The 21,790-nt window shown below is 43.8% G+C and overlaps 1 protein-coding gene across 2 annotated transcripts in view; it reads left to right on the top strand.

Annotated features, from left to right (window-relative positions):
* tiam2b (TIAM Rac1 associated GEF 2b) overlaps positions 1–21,790 on the top strand; it is an 87,139-nt gene that overhangs the window by 6,825 nt on the left and 58,524 nt on the right. Inside the window, exons 2-3 of one of the 2 annotated variants that reach the window (XM_075459213.1) lie at positions 11,827–11,855; positions 20,851–20,946. The gene's annotated coding sequence lies outside the window, so the exon portion shown is untranslated. The remainder of the gene's footprint in view (positions 1–11,826; positions 11,856–20,850; positions 20,947–21,790) is intronic. The other variant, XM_075459214.1, reaches the window with a different exon arrangement.

The following is a 21,790-nucleotide window of genomic DNA, read 5'->3' as shown; positions in this document are numbered from 1 at the left end:
TGCTGTGCTGCTGTGCTGCTGCTGCTGTGCTGCTGCTGCTGCTGCTGTGCTGCTGTGCTGCTGTGCTGCTGCTGCTGTGCTGCTGCTGCTGCCTGCTGCTGCTGCTGCTGCTGCTGCTGCTGCTGCTGCTGCTGCTGCTGCTGGTGCTGCTGCTGCTGCTGCTGCTGCTGCTGGTGCTGCTGGTGCTGGTGCTGCTGCTGCTGCTGCTGCTGCTGCTGGTGCTGCTGGTGCTGGTGCTGCTGCTGCTGCTGCTGCTGCTGCTGGTGCTGCTGGTGCTGGTGCTGCTGCTGCTGCTGCTGCTGCTGCTGCTGCTGCTGCTGCGACACAGGAGATCACATGGTCTACTGTCATTGGGTAACGCACTACAGCTGCCGTGGCAAATTTGCATAAACTTCGAGCCCAACTTTTTGACGTGCCGCAGGTCCCCCGCTCGCCGTGCCGGAATCCCAGCATGCTTTGCGAGCACGGCGATAACGATCAGCCGGATTTCATTGAAAATGAACTGAATGCGTTGGATACGGCTTGCGTTGACGGAACAATGGACGACTAGCGTCACTCAGGTCGCCGTGCCCGCCGCCGCCGCAGAAGAAGCCGTTAATTCTACCTAATTAACCTCCGTGTTGGCGTTCTGGACCGCCACTCTCTGCCCCCCGGACAGAGGGGGGTATCTGGGCCTCCCTGAGCCGCTCGGCTCTGAGCGCTCATACAACCGAGAGGCTTAGTTTGAGCATGAGGCCGAGCGCAGCTCCATTAGAGCTCAAAGTCCAGCAGCTAATTAGAGCTAATGCGGCTAATTAGAGCTAATGCGGCTAATCAGATCAGAGTCTCACCCCGACAGAGTCGCATTATTGCCCTGGAGCGGGGCAGGAAGGCAAACTGAGTGTTTCAGATGCTTTAACTGCTCACTGAGACCGTGATCAGCCCTCATTACAGGAGCTGTGTGGGAAGGTCAAAGGTCAAAGGTCACGGACACGATTAAAGACCAACTGTAAGCTCACAGAAAACATGTTTCTTCAGATGCACTTTCTGTATGAAAGAATAAAGATGCAGAGCATGGAGCTCTGGTGCTTCTTCTTCTCTGGTTAAAGCTGCTGCCTGCAGACGAAGAGTCTTCTTCTTTATCACAGGAAGTGGACAGAGTTCTGACCACGTTTCCAAGGCCAACGCTGCTCTTTCTGAACTCTGCTTCTTCTATTTTAAACTGAGGGAAAATCCTGCTTTAGCGTCTTTAATAAAGCAGGAATAAAGAAAAAAATAGCCAGAAAAAAAGAAAAAATTACCCCGAAAAACAAACCAAAAAATAAATTAGACAGAAAAATCTGAGGTTTTACACACTTGCAATACACTTCCATAGATTACAGACCTCAGTGCTACACCTTAAATTCACTTGTTTACCGTCATTAACTTCTAACCTTTGGACTTTTTTGGGGGGGGTCCTTTCTAACTGTGGCTTCGGGCCCTTTCTATCTTTGGCCTCAGGTTTTTCATATGAAAGCTCTCCCGCTGTGCCTCCTCCAGCTCTTTCCCTCCTGAACAGGATCTGTGGAGCTTGGAAAACTTCTATCCTGCCACCCTGTTTCCCAGATCCTGGATGCACCTTTCCCCTCCCTGCAGCTCCTGGTCTTTAGGAAAATCCTGATGCGTTGTGCTCTTTATTTCCACTGCCGCTCGGCCAGTTTTCCGCCGCTGCTCGGTGGGTTTTGGACTCTGTTGGGCTGGAAGATGACGGCTGAGGTTCAGTCACATCTGGCTCGGACTCTAAAACCAGTTCTGAAGTGGAAAAGGAAAATCAGAGCGGCTCGGGGCTTTACTTTGTGCTTCTACGCACCAGAACACCTTTATTCTCCCAGAGATGCCGAGGCTGTGACGGACCTGCAGGCAGGGGTGGAAAGAGTACCAAAACAACACTAGAAGATTTTTTATTAGCCAAAACTTAATAGCTTTTTGGTGCATTTTTCAATGTTTTATAATACACTCATAAGCAATTGTCAACGCATATCATAGCAATATTAGCATAAATTTGTGTGAAATTAAGAAATGAGTCAAATTTGATTGTTTAAAATTAAGCTTACTAGCTTACTACCAACTTAGCTAACGTTAATTAGCACGATAAAGCTGGCTGCTAACACTGACCATACCATGGTTGAGTAAAGTTATTAATTGAATGGATCAATGATTAATAACTTTTTTACTTTTTTTATTACTTTTTTATTTATTTATTTTACTTTGTAACGGAAGCTATTTAAAATGTAGTGAAGTGAAATACTTCCAACAATATTTACTTAAGTAAAAGTAAAATTACTGATTTTAAAAATTACTCAAAAAAGTATGAGTACACAAAAAAACTACTCAATTACAGGAACGAGAGTAAATGTAATTTGTCACTTTCCACCCCTGCCTGCAGGGTAAATAAGTCTGCTGGAGTCAGACATGTTCCCAGGACTGAAAATACTCTGCTTTGGATGTGAGAAGCAGGACGAAAAGTTCTCTGTGGTCACGTAAATTAGTCGTTAACAACCAAGTGCAGCTGCTGGGTTTTAGCTTCGTCTCCTCACTTCTGCAGCCGAACATGCCGAACATACGACCTCCCGCCGAGCCTGCGCTGAAAAAAGTGACTTTTTGGTGCAGTAAACTCGATCAGAGTAACTCATAATCTCTACCTTGTGTTTTTAAGATTCAGTAAGAACTTGAGCTTCTAAAGTAAAATTAAACATTTTATTAACGTAATACATGAATTATGGGGAAAGAGTAAGTTTTACTTAGGTTTCCTCATACAATTTAAATGTTTAATAGTTTTATGTACATAAACCTAGAAATACTACATAAACTTTACTCTGAAAGTGTATCGTTAAAATCTACTAAGTTACTTCATAACAGCAAATACTACAGATATATAACATTTACTTAAAATTCTGAGTAAAATGATGTTCCTGCCTATGTAAAACAAGTAGACTTTACTTCATTTGTTTAAATAAATATAACTTAAAACTTAGATGTAATTAAGTAAATGTTACTTAATATCTTATAAACTGTTATGTTTTATGGGAAGTAACATTTACTTGATATTGCAGCATTAAATATTACTTAAATCATTTGAGTGCAAATACTTTCAAAGGGTTTTTAAAGTAAATCTTATGAGTTATTTTTTTCAGTGTGCAGCAGGAAGCTGGCGCCCTAACGCTGTGGAACAGCTTCTCTCTGATTGGCTGTGGAGCTTCATCGAGTCCTGAACCAGCAGACCTCAAAAACGTTTGGAGTCTGTAATTTGGTTTCTGCAGGATTCTTCTCATACTTGCTCTCCTCGCAGCCTTCCCTCCTTCATTGTTTCTTGCTGTTGTGTAACGGGCGCAGTCGGTCCCAGGCTTCCTGGGCTCTCTGAGGACTCTCGCCCTCTTGGCGTTCCCGGCCTCGCAGCAGCTCTTACGTAAGCTGACAAACCTGCTCTGGATTTAACAAGTTTGTTTTCATGCGACAGCTGCTGTGAAACTGGAGCTCTGAGGAAAATCCAGACTTCATCTGAAGGAACAAAACAACAGATAATCACATCAATGTGAAAGTTTTAGAGGCTCTGAGGCTCCGCTGAACAGGCTGTGGAGCCGATTCATGAATCAAGTCATTTCTAAGGTTTCTGAGGTCACCAGCAGGTGTAAAACTCCTCCTTCCTGTTCCTGGGAGAATATATCAGGGCGTCTGAGGTGTAAAACTCCTTCTTCCTGTTCCTGGGAGCATATATCAGGGCGTCTGAAGTGTAAAACTCCTTCTTCCTGTTCCTGGGAGCATATATCAGGGCGTCTGAGGTGTAAAACTCCTTCTTCCTGTTCCTGGGAGCATATATCAGGGCGTCTGAGGTGTAAAACTCCTTCTTCCTGTTCCTGGGAGCATATATCAGGGCGTCTGAGGTGTAAAACTCTTTCTTCCTGTTCCTAGGAGCATATATCAGGGCGTCTGAGGTGTAAAACTCCTTCTTCCTGTTCCGGGGAGCATATATCAGGGCGTCTGAGGTGTAAAACTCCTTCTTCCTGTTCCTGGGAGCATATATCAGGGCGTCTGAGGTGTAAAACTCCTTCTCCCTGTTCCTGGGAGCATATATCAGGGCGTCTGAGGTGTAAAACTCCTTCTCCCTGTTCCTGGGAGCATATATCAGGGCGTCTGAGGTGTAAAACTCCTTCTCCCTGTTCCTGGGAGCATATATCAGGGCGTCTGAGGTGTAAATCTCCTTCTTCCTGTTCCTGGGAGCATATATCAGGGCGTCTGAGGTGTAAAACTCCTTCTTCCTGTTCCTGGGAGCATATATCAGGGCGTCTGAGGTGTAAAACTCCTTCTTCCTGTTCCTGGGAGCATATATCAGGGCGTCTGAGGTGTATAAACTCCTTCTTCCTGTTCCTGGGAGCATATATCAGGGCGTCTGAGGTGTATAAACTCCTTCTTCCTGTTCCTGGGAGCATATATCAGGGCGTCTGAGGTGTAAAACTCCTTCTTCCTGTTCCTGGGAGCATATATCAGGGCGTCTGAGGTGTATAACTCCAGAGCTATCAGAGCCCAGTGGATAAACTCTATCTGAGGCTAATGTTCCAGCAGAGTTAGCTAAAGACTGTGGTTGTGCAGCAGCCACTTTTCATCCCACCGTTTTAACAACTTGGTGTGTTAACATTTACATTATCTGCATGTTTCTGATGCTCAGGGACTCCACCCAAAACAGAGAACCACTGTGCTTAAACCAATAATTATTCTGACCAAAGTCTGTCTCCTAAATCTCAATAAAACCTCAGAGAACTGTGTCAAATTGTTAAAAAAAAAGGCAGAATATGTGTGTTGGCTTCAGAGACCCGGGGGATGGTGATGTGTGGTCGTGTTTGGGAGACGGTTTGTGCTTCAGGATGCAGATTTCTGAGCTGCAGTTCTTTCCATCAGGAAGGACACTGGCAAAAATCTAAATCTTACCAAGTATATTTGTCTCATTGAGTATCTCATTACACTTAATATAAGACACAGCTGCCTAACAAGTACCATTTCAGCCAGATATAGGAACTTGTTTTAATACAATACATCTGGAATATCTTGTTAAATGAAAAAGTCTTGAAAACAAATTGTTTTGAGTCACATATCATATGAAACAAGCTTTTTTTTTACATTTGAAGAGGTTTTTAAGCTAATTTCAAGATCACTTTTATCTCAAAAGTCCTAAATATCACATTTTATTTCAAGAAATCTTGACAAGCCGATTTTCACTAGTTCCATTGGCAGATTTTTTTGCTTATTTCAAGCAAAAACGTCTTTTATTTGTTGTGTTTTTACTTATTTTTGGAGGGGCATTTTTTCCAGTGGAGATAAATCTAAATAACTGAGGGACGGTTTGGAAACGTCTCAGCAGGAATGGAGACTTTTTTAATGTAAAACCTGAAAACCGAGGCGTGTCTCTGTTCGTGTCTGTTGAGCGACGGCAGGACAGGAAGAGTGTGACGGGATGTTTGACCCTGCAGAGCTCTGTATCTGAGGCAGCTCAGAGGAAGTCTGCCTGTCCTGGGAGTGTTGTTGACGTCACCTTGTTTACAGCCAGGGTGGGAAATTCCTGCCCCGGCAGCCACATGTGGCAGCAGTTAGAGTGCAGGTCGCTTTGGCAGGAAGCCCACGGTACTGTAGGATACTGTTCTGTTTTTAACCATCAGACAGACTGCACCGCCTTTAATGTAGCAGAAGAAGAAGACACGGATCAGCAGATCCTACGAGGAGCATCTCTTCCACTGTTCAGCTGATCTTTGAGAAGCTCTCCAACTTTTTGGGGGCTAAAGCTGAGCTAATCGGTTTCAGCTCCTCGATGCTTCCACACCTCCTGTCTTTAAAGGGACAGTTCGCCTCTTAAAGGGACAGTTCGCCTCTTAAAGGGACAGTTCGCCTCTTTAAAGGGACAGTTCGCCTCTTAAAGGGACAGTTCGCCTCTTCTGACATGAAGCTGTGTAACATCCCATATCAGCAGCATCATTTCTGAACATCTTCTTACCCCCTGCTGCGTCCTGTGAGCAGAGTTCCAGCCTCGTTTTGGTGTTGATGAAGGTAGTCTGGCTAGTTGGCTGGGGTTTAAAAAATAAAGCCTTTTGCTTCTCAGAACAATATGCGTTCGACAAATATCTTTTAACAATATTATTAGCAGCCAGAAAGAAAGCTGTAACCCGGAAATGGCTGTGGGCTTCACCCCCAACAGAGACTGACTGGATAGATGTTGTGACAAATATTCAAAATATGGAAAGGAGGAGCTTTTCGCTGAGTCTACGGAGCGATAAGTTAATACTGGGAAAAATGGATTGTGTTTGTGGCCAGAAGACATGCTGACTGAGCCATTACTGTATGAACTGACGTGTATCATCAGCATAATGTCTGTATGAATGTGGAGGTGACCAACTGTTTGCTCTGTATATTGTGTGTTGTTTCTTTCTATAAAAATAAAGTACAAACCCCCCCCCCAAAAAAAACAATATGCGTTCAACAGAGTAATACATTTGCATCACAAAATGGTTCTCCAGGAAAAAGTCAGACCTTACAATCGCTTGGCCCTATTTTCTCTCCCTTCGTATCACTGCCTGCTGTGCAGACCGAGCAGCAAACACCGTAACAGGCGCGGCTGTCGGCAGAAGTCTGGTCTGTGTCCAAGCAGCCAACAGAAATGGGAGCAAAGAAGCTTTTCTCTGTGAAAAAGCCACTAAAACAGAAGCCCTGCAGCTTCAGACAGGTGCTGCTCTCCTGAAACTCCCACCGGTGGGCTCTGGAGATAATGAGACAGCCACCAATAAATTAGCATGTCATGGTTTAGAGAAGTTAGTTCGGCTTGGGCTGATGAAATGATGCGGTCTGTGTGTGTGCACGTGGTCACACGGAGAGTTTGTGGATGAACCCGTGAGGTGAGATTCTGATGTTATCCGGTGGAAAAGTGTCCTGAAAGCAGCTCAGTTTAAAGGAAAGGTTCCCCAGATGTGAATGTGTGCATCCATCAGCATGTTTCTGGCTGGTGTTTGTTAAGGTGGACTAACTGAAAACAGCCATGACACAACGTGGATAAACTGTGTGAGTGTGAGGAAGCTGGATGTGAGATAAACATTAAGATGGAAGCCATGAAAGACGGGGTTCATGTTTGAACTGCTGCACCTTTTCTGTGTCATAAGATGTGAAATTTCAGTAGAAAACATACGAAGGGAGAGAAAATAGGGCCAAGAGATTGTGAGGTCTGACTTTTTCCTGGAGAACCATTTTGTGATGCAAATGTATTACTCTGTTGAACGCATATTGTTCTGAGAAGCAAAACTCTTTATTTTTTAAACCCCAGCCAACTAGCCGGACTACCTTCATCAACACCAAAACGAGGCTGGAACTCTGCTCACAGGACGCAGCAGGGGGTAAGAAGATGTTCAGAAATGATGCTGCTGATATGGGATGTTACACAGCTTCATGTCAGAAGAGGAGAACTGTCCCTTTAAGTCGGAGGCTTCTGCTCAGAGTTCACTTCTTCCTGATGGAGACGAATGTTTGATGTGAGAGATGCCTTCAGGGCCCGTCAGAATCTTAATCCTGCGTGTTTGCGTCGGCCTCTCTTTGTGTTGGAGGTGTTTTCTCAGCCTCGGCCCGGCTGCTCTGACGGATCAGGATCATTTCCACAGTTCTGCCCACAGAAAACACAGCCGGCCTGTGTTCTGCAGGCTTTGCCCACCTCAGCAGGTTTACTGTAAAAGCTTCGACATTCCTGTGCGGCTCAGCGGCTGCAGGCTCAGACCCGGGCCGGTACGGAGCGCTCAGCCATGGGCGTCAACTGGGTTTGGCAGCTGCCACACCTCGGTTCCAGGGGAAAATGTAAATGTTCGTTTTTGAGACTGCATTTGCACACAGATAAGCTACATAGCAGACTTTTGTGGTGATTATTGTATATTTATTGATTTATTGATACTGTAGTCATGTGACTGTAGTGACCTCGCCGTACCTTAGCTTTGGCTGAACTGACGCCGCTGCGCTCAGCGCCACCTGCTCCCACCCAAACGGGCCTTTCTTTTCGGCCTTTCTCTGGTTTTCAGATCCCCTTCAAAGACTCTGAGCTTGTTTACAGCCGGGAAAAAGCTCTTTAATCAGGGACAGCAGCAGAAACTCTCATGAAACAGACTCAAACAGAGGGGGGAGGTGCCGGGCTTTCTTTAAATAAGCAAACCCAAACAGCCCGAGGCCGTCCGAAGACAAGCTGCACTTAGACTCTGAGCTTTTTCCTTCTCTTTTTCTGCATTCTCTGGGCTTAATTGTGTTCTGGCAGGCTCTCCTATCAGATACGCTGCGGTTTGACGTAACAGCCCCAATGAAACAATGTCTTTAAGAGGTTGGGCGTGGACCGCACCAACGGGCCTTTTGTCCAAAGGCTCGTTTTTTTATGGAGACGAGCTCTGAGTGCAGCCAGCGCTACAGCTTAGATTTAATCAGAAAACAGGTCAAAACCTACACGATTAGACAAAAATAGACCTTTACGGTACCGGTCAGCTTTTAAGAGGACTTTGCTTCACAGTAACTGCAGCAGAAACACTTAATTATGGTTTAATTCTCAGGTTTTATGGATCAGAACTTTATAAAACCCACCATGAGGTCTTGGAGTCTGAGATGTAGCTTTTGGGTTTCTGACCTTGGGGTGACCTTTAACCTTTAACATGCTAACTGAGGCCTGCAGAGTCTGAGATGTTTCCAGATGTTTTTCCAACAATTTTACCATTTTCCCTTTTTTTAATGGACTTCAGTGATTTAAACTCCCATAAAAACAGTCACCTGACCCAGAACATCGTTTCTGCCGTTCTGCCCTCAGGTTGAGCTCCTTCTGCCTCTGTTGACTCTGTGGTTGGATGCTGTTGACACCAGCTTTGGGCTAACCGCTGAATCCTGAGCATTTCTGTGTTTACTTGTGTGTTTGTGGTTCCTGCTGCTGGCCAGGTCTTGATCTCTGGATTTAAACGTAGCACGAACTTGTCTGCAGGCCAACGTGAAGCAGAGAAATCGAAGGAATTAAAAATGGATGAGGCAGCTTTGGCTCATTAAAACTTCAGTTAATGGGGCCATCAGAGGTTGGTGCTCCATCAGATCATTGAAGCTAATCACATAATTTGTTGTTTAAAAGGAGGCCGTTTCCTTCCAAGCAGCCAGACTTTCTTGTAATCTCTTAAAGTGGCTTTCAGCAGCAGTTCTCCAGTTTTTCTTTGGACATTTTCTTGTCCTAACCCAGATAGAACAGATCAAGGCTCCTAACTCAAGGGATGACCCAGTGTTGTGTCCACATTTTAAACTGGATCTTTAGGCACTTTGTTCCCAGCAGCCTGTCACAGAGACACATCATTTGAGCTGTTAGCTGAAAACTGAAAACACAAAATAAAACAAAAAACCACAAAATAAAACAATAAAACAAAAAAAAACACAAAAAAACAAAAAAATCATGAAAAACACAAAACAAAACGAAAAAACAAAAATACACAAAATGAAAAAAACCCACAAAAAACACGAAAAACAAAAAATAAAACAAAAAAAGAACACAAAATACTTTGTTCCCAGCAGCCTGTCACACAGACATCATTTGTTCCCATTTCTTTAGCTGCATCTGTGAAAAACAGCTTCATAGTTTCAACTTTTTTTTACATTTAAGTTAAAACTGCTTTCAGTTACCAAAAGAGTCAAATTAATATAAGAAAATCCTAATCCCAAAATAATGAACGTTATCAAGTCTAAAAGTAGAAAAGTAGCAGCAACATCAGGTGGTAGAGCTTTTGGTGGAAGTCTCTCTCTCTGTCAGAATAAAACATTAAAATGAGGCGTACGCGGGGGGATAAAAATAATGAGGCGTAGAATACCAAAGAGGGAAGAAGAAAAGTAACCAGCTCATTGTAGCCTAATGTAGCGGAGTAAGAGGACAGTTTCTGCTGCACACATCTACTCAAGGAAAAGTAACAAGTATAGAGATTTAAAACTACTCCTAGAAGTGTAATGTTTTATAAAAACTTACTCAAGTAAATGTAACTCGTTACTACCCACCTCTAATTCTGGGTTTATGTTCATGTTGGAACATGTTTCAGTGAATCTCTCCAGCTGTTACCATGGAAACATCTGCAGATATTCACTTTAAAGCTGCTCAGAACTGAACTAACTCTGGTTCTGCCTCAGATTCTGGGTTTATGTTCATGTTGGAACATGTTTCAGTGAATCTCTGCAGCTGTTACCATGGAAACATCTGCAGATATTCACTTTAAAGCTGCTCAGAACTGAACTAACTCTGGTTCTGCCTCAGATTCTGGGTTTATGTTCATGTTGGAACATGTTTCAGTGAATCTCTGCAGATGTTTCCATGGTAACAGCTGGAAACATCATGGAAAAGCAGATATTCACTGAATCAGCTGCTTCCTGTTTTTATATAAAATATAAAGAATTGAGGTCTGATCAGCTGTACATTTACATTCTGTGGAGCTTTGTAAACTCCAGCTTCTGGCAGCCGTTTGTTGGTCTGGATTCATTTATGTGAAGAACAGCAGCATCACTGACTACAGTTTAAACTCATTTTGCTGCCTTTCTGAGGACCTTCTCTGGCTCCGATGAGCTGTTGTGTTCAGTGACTTTCAGGAGGAACCTCCAGACGTTTAACTGCAGAAAGTGTTCCCTTCGGATTCTTCTGAAGGCTGTGGCACTTCTCCTGGTCTCCAGTGGGTGTCTGCGGGCCCCACGGCAGCATCTGGAGGCTAAATGGAGTGAATGACGTCGGGCGCTCTCCTTTGTTTTGTTCGGGCACTCAGAAGGACAAAAGAAGGAAAGTGTGCTCACAGTCGTCTCTCAGATTCTTCCCTCAGAGGCCAGTTGGTGCTCTCTGTCGAGCTAAATGTTGTTATGGTCGGACCATTTAGATAATTTAGACTAAATTTAGACTGCACTGAGAACCGGGGGCCTCCGAGGGGCCCTGAGGGGCCCCAGGGAGCCCCAATAATCCAATCTGAGAGCTTTGAGTTGCAGAACATGTTTGAATTCAGCTGCTGGAGTGAAAACAATGAAAGGTTAATTTATTTGACCATAAAAAAGAGACGCACATCATTCAGTTTTAAATCACTAAAAACTAGGGCGAGTTAATTTGTTACTATCGTGTTAACTCGTTAATTATTTAACGCCGATAAATGTTTTATCACGCGTTAACGGAGGTTTTATTTATTTTTTTATTTTGTAAAAGTCTGTTGCTCACAGGCTTTTATTTTGTAAAAGTCTGTTGCTCACAGGCTTTTATTCTGTAAAAGTCTGCTGCTCACAGGCTTTTATTATTGTAAAAGTATGTTGCTCACAGGCTTTTATTTTGTAAAAGTCTGTTGCTCACAGGCTTTTATTTTGTAAGTCTGTTTCTCACAGGCTTTTATTCTGTAAAAGTCTGTTGCTCACAGGCTTTTATTTTGTAAAAGTCTGTTGCTCACAGGCTTTTATTTTGTAAAAGTCTGTTCCTGTCTGCTGTGGAACAGGAAAAGAAAGTAATCGGCGGATCCACCAAACATGGAGAAGGGTACGGAACTTTTACTCGGCCATTTTCATGTTAAAGTTCTTCCAGACGGCGGAGTCGACAGAACCATTTTTGGATTCTGCGTATAAATGAGATTAATCGTGATTAATCAGGGAAATCATGTGATTAATTAGATTAAAGATTTTAATCGTTGCCCAGCCCTACTATAAAGTCCAGGTCCAGGGATACCTGCTCCCCCGGCCCTCTGGGCCTGTAGCAGCAGAACTCTGGGATCATACGTCGGCTCAGAGATGAACCTCCATCGTTAAACTGACCCGTTTCTCTCTCTTTTCCAGGAAAACTGCAGAAAGAAGAAGAGTTTCAGGTGAGTCCAGTTTCTTATGGATTCAGTTTTCTGTTTTTCTTCCCGAGCTGCATCAACACAGTCGGATCTTTTGGTCCTTTGATTTCCCTTAAGCTCTAAACTCTGTAAACTTTAGCAACATTTGAAACCTTTTCAGGAGAGAAAGTAGTCGTTTAGATCCCCAACGTGTTGAAAACCTGACAAAATACCGGCTGTTTACAATTTAGTTCCCACGAATTCGGCGCTACTAAAGCTAGCCGCAGTGAGCTAACGCACTTCCTGTTATTTTCACAAAATAAAATACCCGTTGCCTTTTATCATAGGGAAAGCCATTAGGATACAATTGGTGCTTTTGTTTTGAAAACAGGAAGTGAACCTACCCTCGTTGTAGCTAGCTTGAAACTGCCGTTTTGACAGGAAATGACGATCGGCGACGTCACGTTACGTTGCATCTTGGGTAGTTTGAGTATGAGTAGTAACCTCATGATGCATACCCAACATTTAGGAGAATCTAGTATGCATCCGGGAACTTCTCGCTTACTCAAACTCGCATACTAACTCAGAAAGTAAGTATGAGAAGAAGGAGAAGTATGCGGTTTGGAACGCAGCCTTTAGTCTTTAATCCGCTTTATTCTCTTCAAAGCGGTTCATAGAATCAGCTCAGCTGTTGGGTTATCACTTCTTATCTGGTACTTTGCCCCTGATGCTGATCCGGATCCTTCAGACCAGCCCGCAGAGGCTGAACGTTCTCCAGAGGAAGCAGCTGGAAGCAGCCAGACCAAACCCAACACTCGGCCCCACCTCGGGTCCCGGGGCTCCGCCCGTCCGCCCTCAGTGCCAGGACAAGGACCCCAGTCAGCCGGGGCAGGAAGCGGACCCCCGCCCACACCTACCCCGGCTTCCCCTGGTGAGGAGAAAGTGGCAGCCCTCCTCCCACCTCCTCGTCCAGGGTCTTTGTGCTTTGGGAGCCCCTCCCCCGCCTGTGTGAGGTCCTTTTTTACGGACCTTTAAGGGTCTTTTCAGAGCCGCCCTGAATGAAACCTGTTGCTGGTTTGTGTTTATCTCAGCTGGAGGAGGAATCTTCTCGGTTTGCACCAGCTGCATGTTTCCATGTTGGACTCTGTCAGAGAGCAGATCCAGTTTCTCAGTCAGACTTTCCTGGCTCAGCAAAGAGGAAATGAGTAAGAAAATTACATTTCTCGACTTTAAGACACGCGCTCGTTTTGTTGTGCTTTCAAAGCTCCACACTTTAGAAGTTCCCCCTAAACTCTGAGGATACTTTAGGAGGTGAGGATGAGCTTCTCAGGCAGGAACAGAAGCTGAGACAGCTCTGAAATCCACACAAAGTGCTCACAATAGCCGCATTCGGACAGAGCAGTTCTAATAGCTGCCCTTCCCCAGCGGAACTGTTTCAGTCTGCATTCCCACATGAGTCGGATCTGATAGGGACTGATGCGGCGCAGCCGTCTGCGACAGCGACATGTTGCTTTAGCGCCATATTCAACAACAAAACAGAACAAAACGAAAAATTCCTACATTGGGAATGTAGCTTTCGGACTGTAGGAACCTTCTGCAGTAACCTTTTAATCCACGGGGCCGTTTTCTCCCGCATTTGGACATACAGGAACTAGGGACCACGGCCCTCAGGAACTAGGGACCAGGGCCCTCAGGAACTAGGGACCACGGCCCTCGGGAACTAGGGACCGCGGCCGTCGGGAACTAGGGACCAGGGCCCTCGGGAACTAGGGACCGCGGCCCTCGGGAACTAGGGACCGCGGCCGTCGGGAACTAGGGACCAGGGCCCTCGGGAACTAGGGACGGCGGCCCTCGGGAACTAGGGACCGCGGCCCTCGGGAACTAGGGACCGCGGCCCTCGGGAACTAGGGACCACGGCCCTTTGTGGTCGGTAGCTCCGCCCTTGGTGGTTGGTAGCTCCGCCCCTTGTCATGCTGTCAGGCTGAAATGTTTCCTCATGCGACACGGACACAACCTTGGCGTGTTTAATAAGTTAAACCTCCACGTGGTCTCCTTTGTCTGCGGCGCTCTGCTCTCCTTCCTCCATGAAACCAAGAAGTATGGCCTGCGCTCCATCCTGCGTCTCCTGACTCTCTCTGTGAGCTCTTCCAGCCTCCATGTTAGACGCCCCATGTGATCGTCCATGATTAATATCACCATCATGCAGACCATGAACACGGTGGCCTCCCCGCTCTCCATGTTAGCTTCTTGGTGCTGTTTTTTCTTCTCTCCTTACTTTTACCGGGTTTTGTTTTGTTCTGTTTTGTTGAATGTGGCGCTAAAGTATGGCTGCGTTGCATCAGTCCCTATCAGTCCCGACTCCTGTGGGAATGCAGACTGAAACAGTTCCCCTGGGGAAGGGCAGTTATTAGAACAAAATTCGAGGAGGACCGCTCTTAGAACTGCTCTGTCCGAAAGCGGCTCTGTGTTTGTGTGATGTCATGGCGCCTTCCTCTGAGGGTTCGCAGCTCTGCTTCCTGTCAGGATTCAGGAGCTGTGAGCAGCATCTTTACAGTTCTGCTCCGTGTTTCAGGCTCTGAGCTGAAGGAGGGTCGCTGTTACACGTTCTGTATCGCACCACGGTTAGCGCCTTCTGTGCATCGTCTGGAGATGTTTGTAAGAGGAGAAACATTCAGCAACACAAATCCTCCCGGGCTGCTGGCAGCAGGAAGCTGATGGAAAACCACAAACACTGACTCGCCTCAGCAGCTATTTTCCTCGTGATGCTGAGCGGAGCTTCTCCATTTCAAGCTTTTCAGGGAGATCTGAGACGGAAAGCTGGAAGGTGACGCTGAGAAGCTCCATAAAAGTTTGGATCCTGCGCAGATGCACAGTTTATTTAGAAAGCAGACGCGTTCGGCCTGTTTGTCATGTGCTGACCCAGTTTTCTGATGAAGTGTAACGCAGAGAAGCAGCTCTGCTTCGCCTTCTGACGGCGTGAAACCTGAGAAACAAACAAACTTCTGGAGCCTTCAGCCCTGGGATGCTGAGCGGCTTTTATTCTTACAGCTGACGTCTGCGTGTTCCCACAGTTTGGAGTTCAATCTGAAAGCCTCAGAAGTATTCCTGCAGACCTTAGCGTGCACATGAAGCCATAACAGCACTGGAAAAATCAGTCTTACTGAGTATATTTGTCTCATTTCTAGTCCAAATATCTTATTACACTTAATATAAGACACAACTGCCTAACAAGCACCATTTCAGCCAGATATAGGGACTTGTTTGAAGACAATACATCTGGAATACCTTGTTCAGTGAAAAAGTCTTGAAAACAAATTGTTTTGAGTCACATATCATATGAAACAAGCTTTTTTTTTTATTTGAAGAGGTTTTTAAGCTAATTTCAAGATCACTTTTACCTCAAAAGTCCTAAATATCACATCTTATTTCAAGAAATCTGGACAAGCCGATTTTCACTAGTTCCATTGGCAGATTTTTTTTGCTTATTTCAAGCAAAAACGTCTTTTATTTGTTGTTTTTTTACTTATATTTGGAGGGGCATTTTTTCCAGTGAGAGAATATAACATGATGATGAGCTCTTTATCATCATTTAAGCCTCCATCGGTCGGTGTTTGTTGCTGTAGCGCCACCATCAGGCTCTGCGAGCAGCAGAACTGGACTGAATCTGATCAGATCTCTTTGGGAGCAGGTGGCATTCCTCCATACAAACCCGCCGGACTCCATCTGCATTAATCACATTTTCTCAATTCAGATCCAATTCACTCTTTTAATATGAGGGGGGGGGGTGAGCGGCGTCTTTGTGCAGAAGAATGGGAGGGGTCGCCGGTGGGGGGGGCGTCCTGCAGCCGGCAGATGGCCGATGGGACGCAGAGACAAAAGTGAGCCGCAGACTTTGTCCTTTCAGAGCTGCTCCTCAGAACACAAAGCAGCTCAGGCCTGAGGGGGGTGGGGGGGCTGTAAGTGGTGGGTGAGGGTCCGCTGCACCCACTCCAAGTTTCTCTGAAGTCTAAGACTCAGCTCAGGTCCGAGGAAAGTTCTGCTTTCATCTGAGTCTGTGGGGAGAGCAGATCAGCTCACAGATCAGCTCAGATTCTTCTTCTTCATCAACCTTGTAGCTCCAAAAGTTGCAGATATGCAACAAGCTTTTTATTTATTTACATTGTATTTTTATTTATATTTTTATTTACATTGCATTATTTGATTTTTTAAATTTCCATACATTATTTACATTCATGTGTAATATTTTTTTACATTACATTTTATGTGCCGACAGTTGTCACAGCATCATTTTCTTGGCTCAGTGAGTTACACTCTGCTCTGCGGTGGTCTGTTCTAGTTCCTTCTGTTCTCGTTTGGTGTGCTCTGCTTTGTCCACCTTTCACAGCGCTAATGGGAGCTCAGCTCTCCAAATTGTATTATTACAAAATTAATCAGGAAAGCCCACAGTTGCAAATATGCAACATTGCCTAAAATGTTCAAAAATAGCCCAAATTGCAAAAATATTGGTTTATTCCCACCCAAAAAGATGCAAGAAGAGCCAAAATGATTTTTTTCAATGATTATTCATATGCTTGGGTGCTACAAGGTTAATCGTCTTTCAGGACGTCTGATCAGTGTTTTCAGGAACTTCTGAAGTCTTCTTCGTCTTATCGATCGGACAGCCGAGGCCGTTCTCCGTTCGAACGTCTCTGAGAGGCCCGGGAGGAAGCTGGAGTCCCTTTAGGGCTGCAGCCCATCACCATTTAACCAAATAATTTACTGTTTTGTCTATAAAACGTCAGAAAACTGGAAATAAAGGTTCAACGTTTCCGCTCTCTAACAGTCTGGTGTTGAACAGATGCTCCGTTGGATGAAGGATTTCCTCCCACTTCCTGTTTGATGTGCAGCATGAACACGCTTCAGGGTTCAGGAGCCAGGATCAGACCCTCGTTGGTCTCAGATCCAGCCTCCAAACGAGGTTTTACGTCAGGAGAAAGTCTGGAGGTGAACTGCGGAAACCCTAAAAGGTCAAAAACGCCACTTTATGTTTGATCAGATAAACGTTGTCTGACATAAAACAATAAAGTCTGATAACAGTGAACAATAATTAGGAACTCGAACATCTAACCTTTAACCCCTTAACGCCTGAATTTATATAGCTGTATATAAAAAAATGTTTTGTGTGTGTTTTAGCCTTTAAGTAGATGGTAAATAATGCTGAAATTATTAATTTCACTTTTGCACAAAAAATAAATAGAAATTTTGGTATGTTGCAAATTTGTGACAACAGGCATGATGTTCAATAATAAGATAACAACAACACAGTAATATAACAGTGAAAAAACAATGTATTTTTATTCACCCTCTTTTTTTTTTTACATATTTATTTATATAAAGGTTCCTAGGTGCTAAGATGCTATCTCAGCTGGTTGATTGAGTCAAACGGTTTGTAGCATATTTGCGACAATAGGCGTTAAAGGGTTAAACTTCTTCTTTTTGTCACTCACAAAGCTTTAATTCATGATCACAGGACCTAAAATGAGCAGCTTTCCCTGAACTCCTCAGATTATTGGTCTGTTATGTAGGCGGGTTTAACTTTCTCCGGGTAAAGACTCCGCCGGCTGCAGCGGCCGATCAGAAAACGATCAGAAAACGATCAGAAAACGATCAGAAAACCAAAGTTTCTGCTGAAGTGAAACCTTCCTGAGAGTCGCAGCGCTCCAGCTGTCCGTCCTCCTCGTCTCATCAGAGGTCAGAGGTCGGCGGTGCGTTCGGGGGTCGGCGGTGCGTCGCGTTCCTCCTGTGGGACGGGATGGGCGGCGCCCCGCTCGAACCGAACCTGCAGTCCACGGTGACCTCTGACCTCTCAGGAAACCAGAGTTTCTTTTCTAGCTCCTCAGAGGACGCCTGATTTCTGATGTTTGATGCTTTAGAAGCTGGAGCTGAGGGAGTTCCAGATGTTCCACCTCTGTCAAATCAAATCAAAATCCAATTCATTTGTAGCACATTTCATGTACAAAACAATTCAAAGTGCTTCACATAAAACATTTTTTTTTATTTGTTTATTTAGTCATTTATCATTATTATTAGTTAGTAGTAGTATTTTTTTTACTAGAATTGGTATTATTATTGTTGTTGTTAATACAATCATTGTAAATATTTTTAAAAAATTTGAGCTACTTGACTAATTTGAAATTCGCCCATTGGGGGATGAATAAAGTATTTTTCTATTCTATTCTATTTCTATAAAATAAAAGCATTGCAGCAGGGAGTGGAAGAAGCATTAAAAATACATAAAAGAACATAAAGAGAAACAAATAAATCATTTAAATGCATAAAAGAATATAAAGAGAAACAAATAAAAGAATTTAAATGAATTTAAAAACCAGCAACAGTCCAGATAAGTTCAAAGATATCGTGCAGATTTCATGCATAGACACATGAGAACAGAAATGTTTTTAACCTGGATTTAAAAATGTCTCCATTCGGTGAAAGTTTAATCTCCACTGGCAGTTTGTTCCACTTGTTTGCAGCATAACAGCTAAATGCTGCTTCTCCATGTTTAGTCTGGACTCTGGACTGGACCAGCTGACCTGAGTCCTTGGATCTCTGTCCATCCTTCTCTTTATTAAGGTCTCAGTCATTCTCACCGTCCAACACCTGCAGGTCTGATTCATCTGGGCAGAGAAGAAGGACAGGAAACAGTCAGAAGGCTTCTGTTTGATTAAAATCTGAGGAAACCCTCGGCCTGACAGGGCTTTATGGCTTGTGTTGCATCTTAAACTTCTCTGTTTGTGAGTGGATCTGCACCTCAGGGCAGATCTCGCCTTCCCTTCGCTCTGTCGCTCCTTCATTTGGTCGGTTTTTAATAGAGATGGGACCAAGTCACACATGTAAGTCACACATGTGCAAGTCTCAAGTAATTTTTTATTGGTCTAGGTAAAGTGAAAACACAAAGATATAAGTAACTGTCAGTAAACATCATTGGCCAACGTGTCCAACCTGTCCACCCCGTATCATATCAAGCTAACGTTAGCTAACTACCGACTAGGCTAACAGGATAATATTAGCTAATTTGACAGCACTTACTGGTCAGAATGGATCTTCAGATGACGAACAAAGTTGGAAGTTATCGTCTGGCTGTCTGAGATGTTGATGCCGCATGTCTTGCACTGTGCTGTTCGTCTTTTGCCGTCAAAATGGTAATTACGAAAGCCGAAGACAACGACTGTGTTCGAAACCGCATACTGCATACTGCATACTACATACTGCATACTGCATACCACATACTGCATACTACATACTGCATACTACATACTACATACTGCATACTACATACTACATACTGCATACTACATACTACATACTGCATACTACATACTACATACTGCATACTGCATACTACATACTACATACTGCATACTACATACTGCATACTACATACTGCATACTACATACTACATACTACATACTGCATACTGCATACTACATACTACATACTGCATACTACATACTACATACTACATACTGCATACCACATACTGCATACTACATACTACATACTGCATACTGCATACTGCATACTACATACTACATACTACATACTGCATACCACATACTGCATACTACATACTACATACTACATACTGCATACTACATACTACATACTACATACTGCATACCACATACTGCATACTACATACTACATACTGCATACTGCATACTGCATACTACATACTACATACTTCCATACTGCATACTCATCGATCAGACAGTATGCAGAGTGTTTACCCACAATGCATTTTGCTCCTGCCCGAGCTGAAATCAGCCGGCCTGAAGCTGATTTCTCTTAAGCTCTAAACTCTGTAAACTTTAGCAACATTTGAAACATTTTCAGGTGAGAAAGTAGTCGTTTAGATCCCCAACGTGTTGAAAACCTGACAAAATACCGGCTGTTTACAATTTTGTTCCCACGAATTCGGCGCTACTAAAGCTAGCCGCAGTGAGCAACGCACTTCCTGTTATTTTCACAAAATAAAATACCCGTTGCCTTTTATCATAGGGAAAGCCATTACCATACAACTGGTGCTTTTGTTTTGAAAACAGGAAGTGAAGCTACCCTCGTTGTAGCTAGCTTGAAACTGCCGTTTTGACAGGAAATGACGATCGGCGACGTCACATTACGTTGCATCTTGGGTAGTTTGAGTATGAGTAGTAACCTCATGATGCATACCCAACATTTCAGAGAATCTAGTATGCATCCGGGAACTTCTGCTTACTCAAACTGGCATACTAACTCAGAAAGTTAGTAGGAGTAGTAGGAGTAGTATGCGGTTTGGAACACAGACAACGACTCTCGGTCCCGCTGACATGTTGATGCATATCTGATATGAGTTTATTCTCTCCAATAAACACTAAGGTATGTAGAGAGGGCATGGCTGATTGACAGGGTAGGGATCCAATCAGGACGCCATTCTCAGCCTGCGCTCCTACCGGGTAATCCATATTATTTTTTGAATTAATTTATTAATTTTATATTCAAACTGAAAACATGAACTGAATAACACTCAAGTCATTCAAGTCATCGAGTCTCAAGTCAAGTCAAGTGCCGAGTCTTTAACTTCCAAGTCCGAGTCGAGTCTCAAGTCTTTTAATTTTTTGTCAAGTCAAGTCATAAGTCATCAAAACAGCGACTCGAGTCCAAGTCACAGTGACTTGAGTCCCCATCTCTGGTTTTTAACGACAGAGTTCCGGCGATCGGCCTCCTGGAGCGGCTTCAGGTCGGAGAAGTTTGAAAATGTGCGTTTTTCCTGAGACCGTCGGCCCTGAGAGCGCGATGAGCTCAGCCTGCAGACTCGTGTTTGACAGGAAGAGAAGCAGCAGCAGGAGGAGAAAAGTGCTCAGAAATTCCAGAAAAACCAAAATAAACAGAAGAGCCAGGAGCTCTGGTTTCAGAGCAGAAACGTCATGGAAGAGGAGGGGGGGGGGTCGCCTTCACAGAAAGGAGGTCTGTGTTACTGAAGCTCACCAAGCCCCGCCCCCTTCTGTTCTGCCCCCACAGATGAGCTGAGGGGCAGAAACGAACAGTGAGAGGGAGGAAGAGGAGGCAGCAGGACGGAGCATGAGGCAGCAGCCGAGGACCTGAGACCACTGACCGGTAAAAGCCTCCATCCTCCTCACACTGGAAAAAATCTAAATCTTACCAAGTATATTTGTCTCATTTCTAGTCAAAATATCTCATTACACTTAATATAAGACACAACTGCCTAACAAGCACCATTTCAGCCAGATATAGGGACTTGTTTGAAGACAATACATCTGGAATATCTTGTTAAGTGAAAAAGTCTTGAAAACAAATTGTTTTGAGTCAGATTTTACATGAAACAAGCTTTTTTTTTTCATCTGAAGAGGTTTTTAAGCTAATTTCAAGATCACTTTTATCTCAAAAGTCCTAAATATCAAATTTTATTTCAGGAAATCTTGACAAGCGGATTTTCACTAGTTCCATTGGCAGATTTTTTTGCTTATTTCAAGCAAAAACGTCTTTTATTTGTTGTTTTTTTTAACTTATTTTTGGAGGGGCATTTTTTCCAGTGCACACCGACCGGTAAAAGCCTCCATCCTTCTGTTGTTTCAGACGCACCAAAGTGTGAAGAAGCTGCCTGATTTGCTCCTTCTTCACACTTTGACTCAATGGGACGATGCTTTCGATGCTTTTATCAGAGTCTCACATCGACTTAAAAAAGAACAGAAACTAAGGAAATCCGAGACGTTTAAAACTCTCTTTGCTGAAGTTCTTTAAACCTGGAACAGTTTGTGTTTGAACCAGTTGTTGTTTTTAAATCGTTTTATTAAAAATCGTTTTATTAAAAATCTGTAATTTAAGAATTTTAAAAACAAACTCAATCAGTGTTTTTTTTTTTTTCGGTTTTTTTTTTGCATTTTAATGAATTTTCGTTGCTCTAAATGAACAAAGTAACAAGATTTCTGAAAGTCCATTT

Source organism: Odontesthes bonariensis, chromosome 24 (assembly GCF_027942865.1).
Source record: "Odontesthes bonariensis isolate fOdoBon6 chromosome 24, fOdoBon6.hap1, whole genome shotgun sequence".
NCBI lineage: Eukaryota > Metazoa > Chordata > Actinopteri > Atheriniformes > Atherinopsidae > Odontesthes > Odontesthes bonariensis.
The sequence above is the reverse complement of the archived record's forward strand: the minus strand, read 5'-3'. Positions and strand labels throughout refer to the sequence as shown.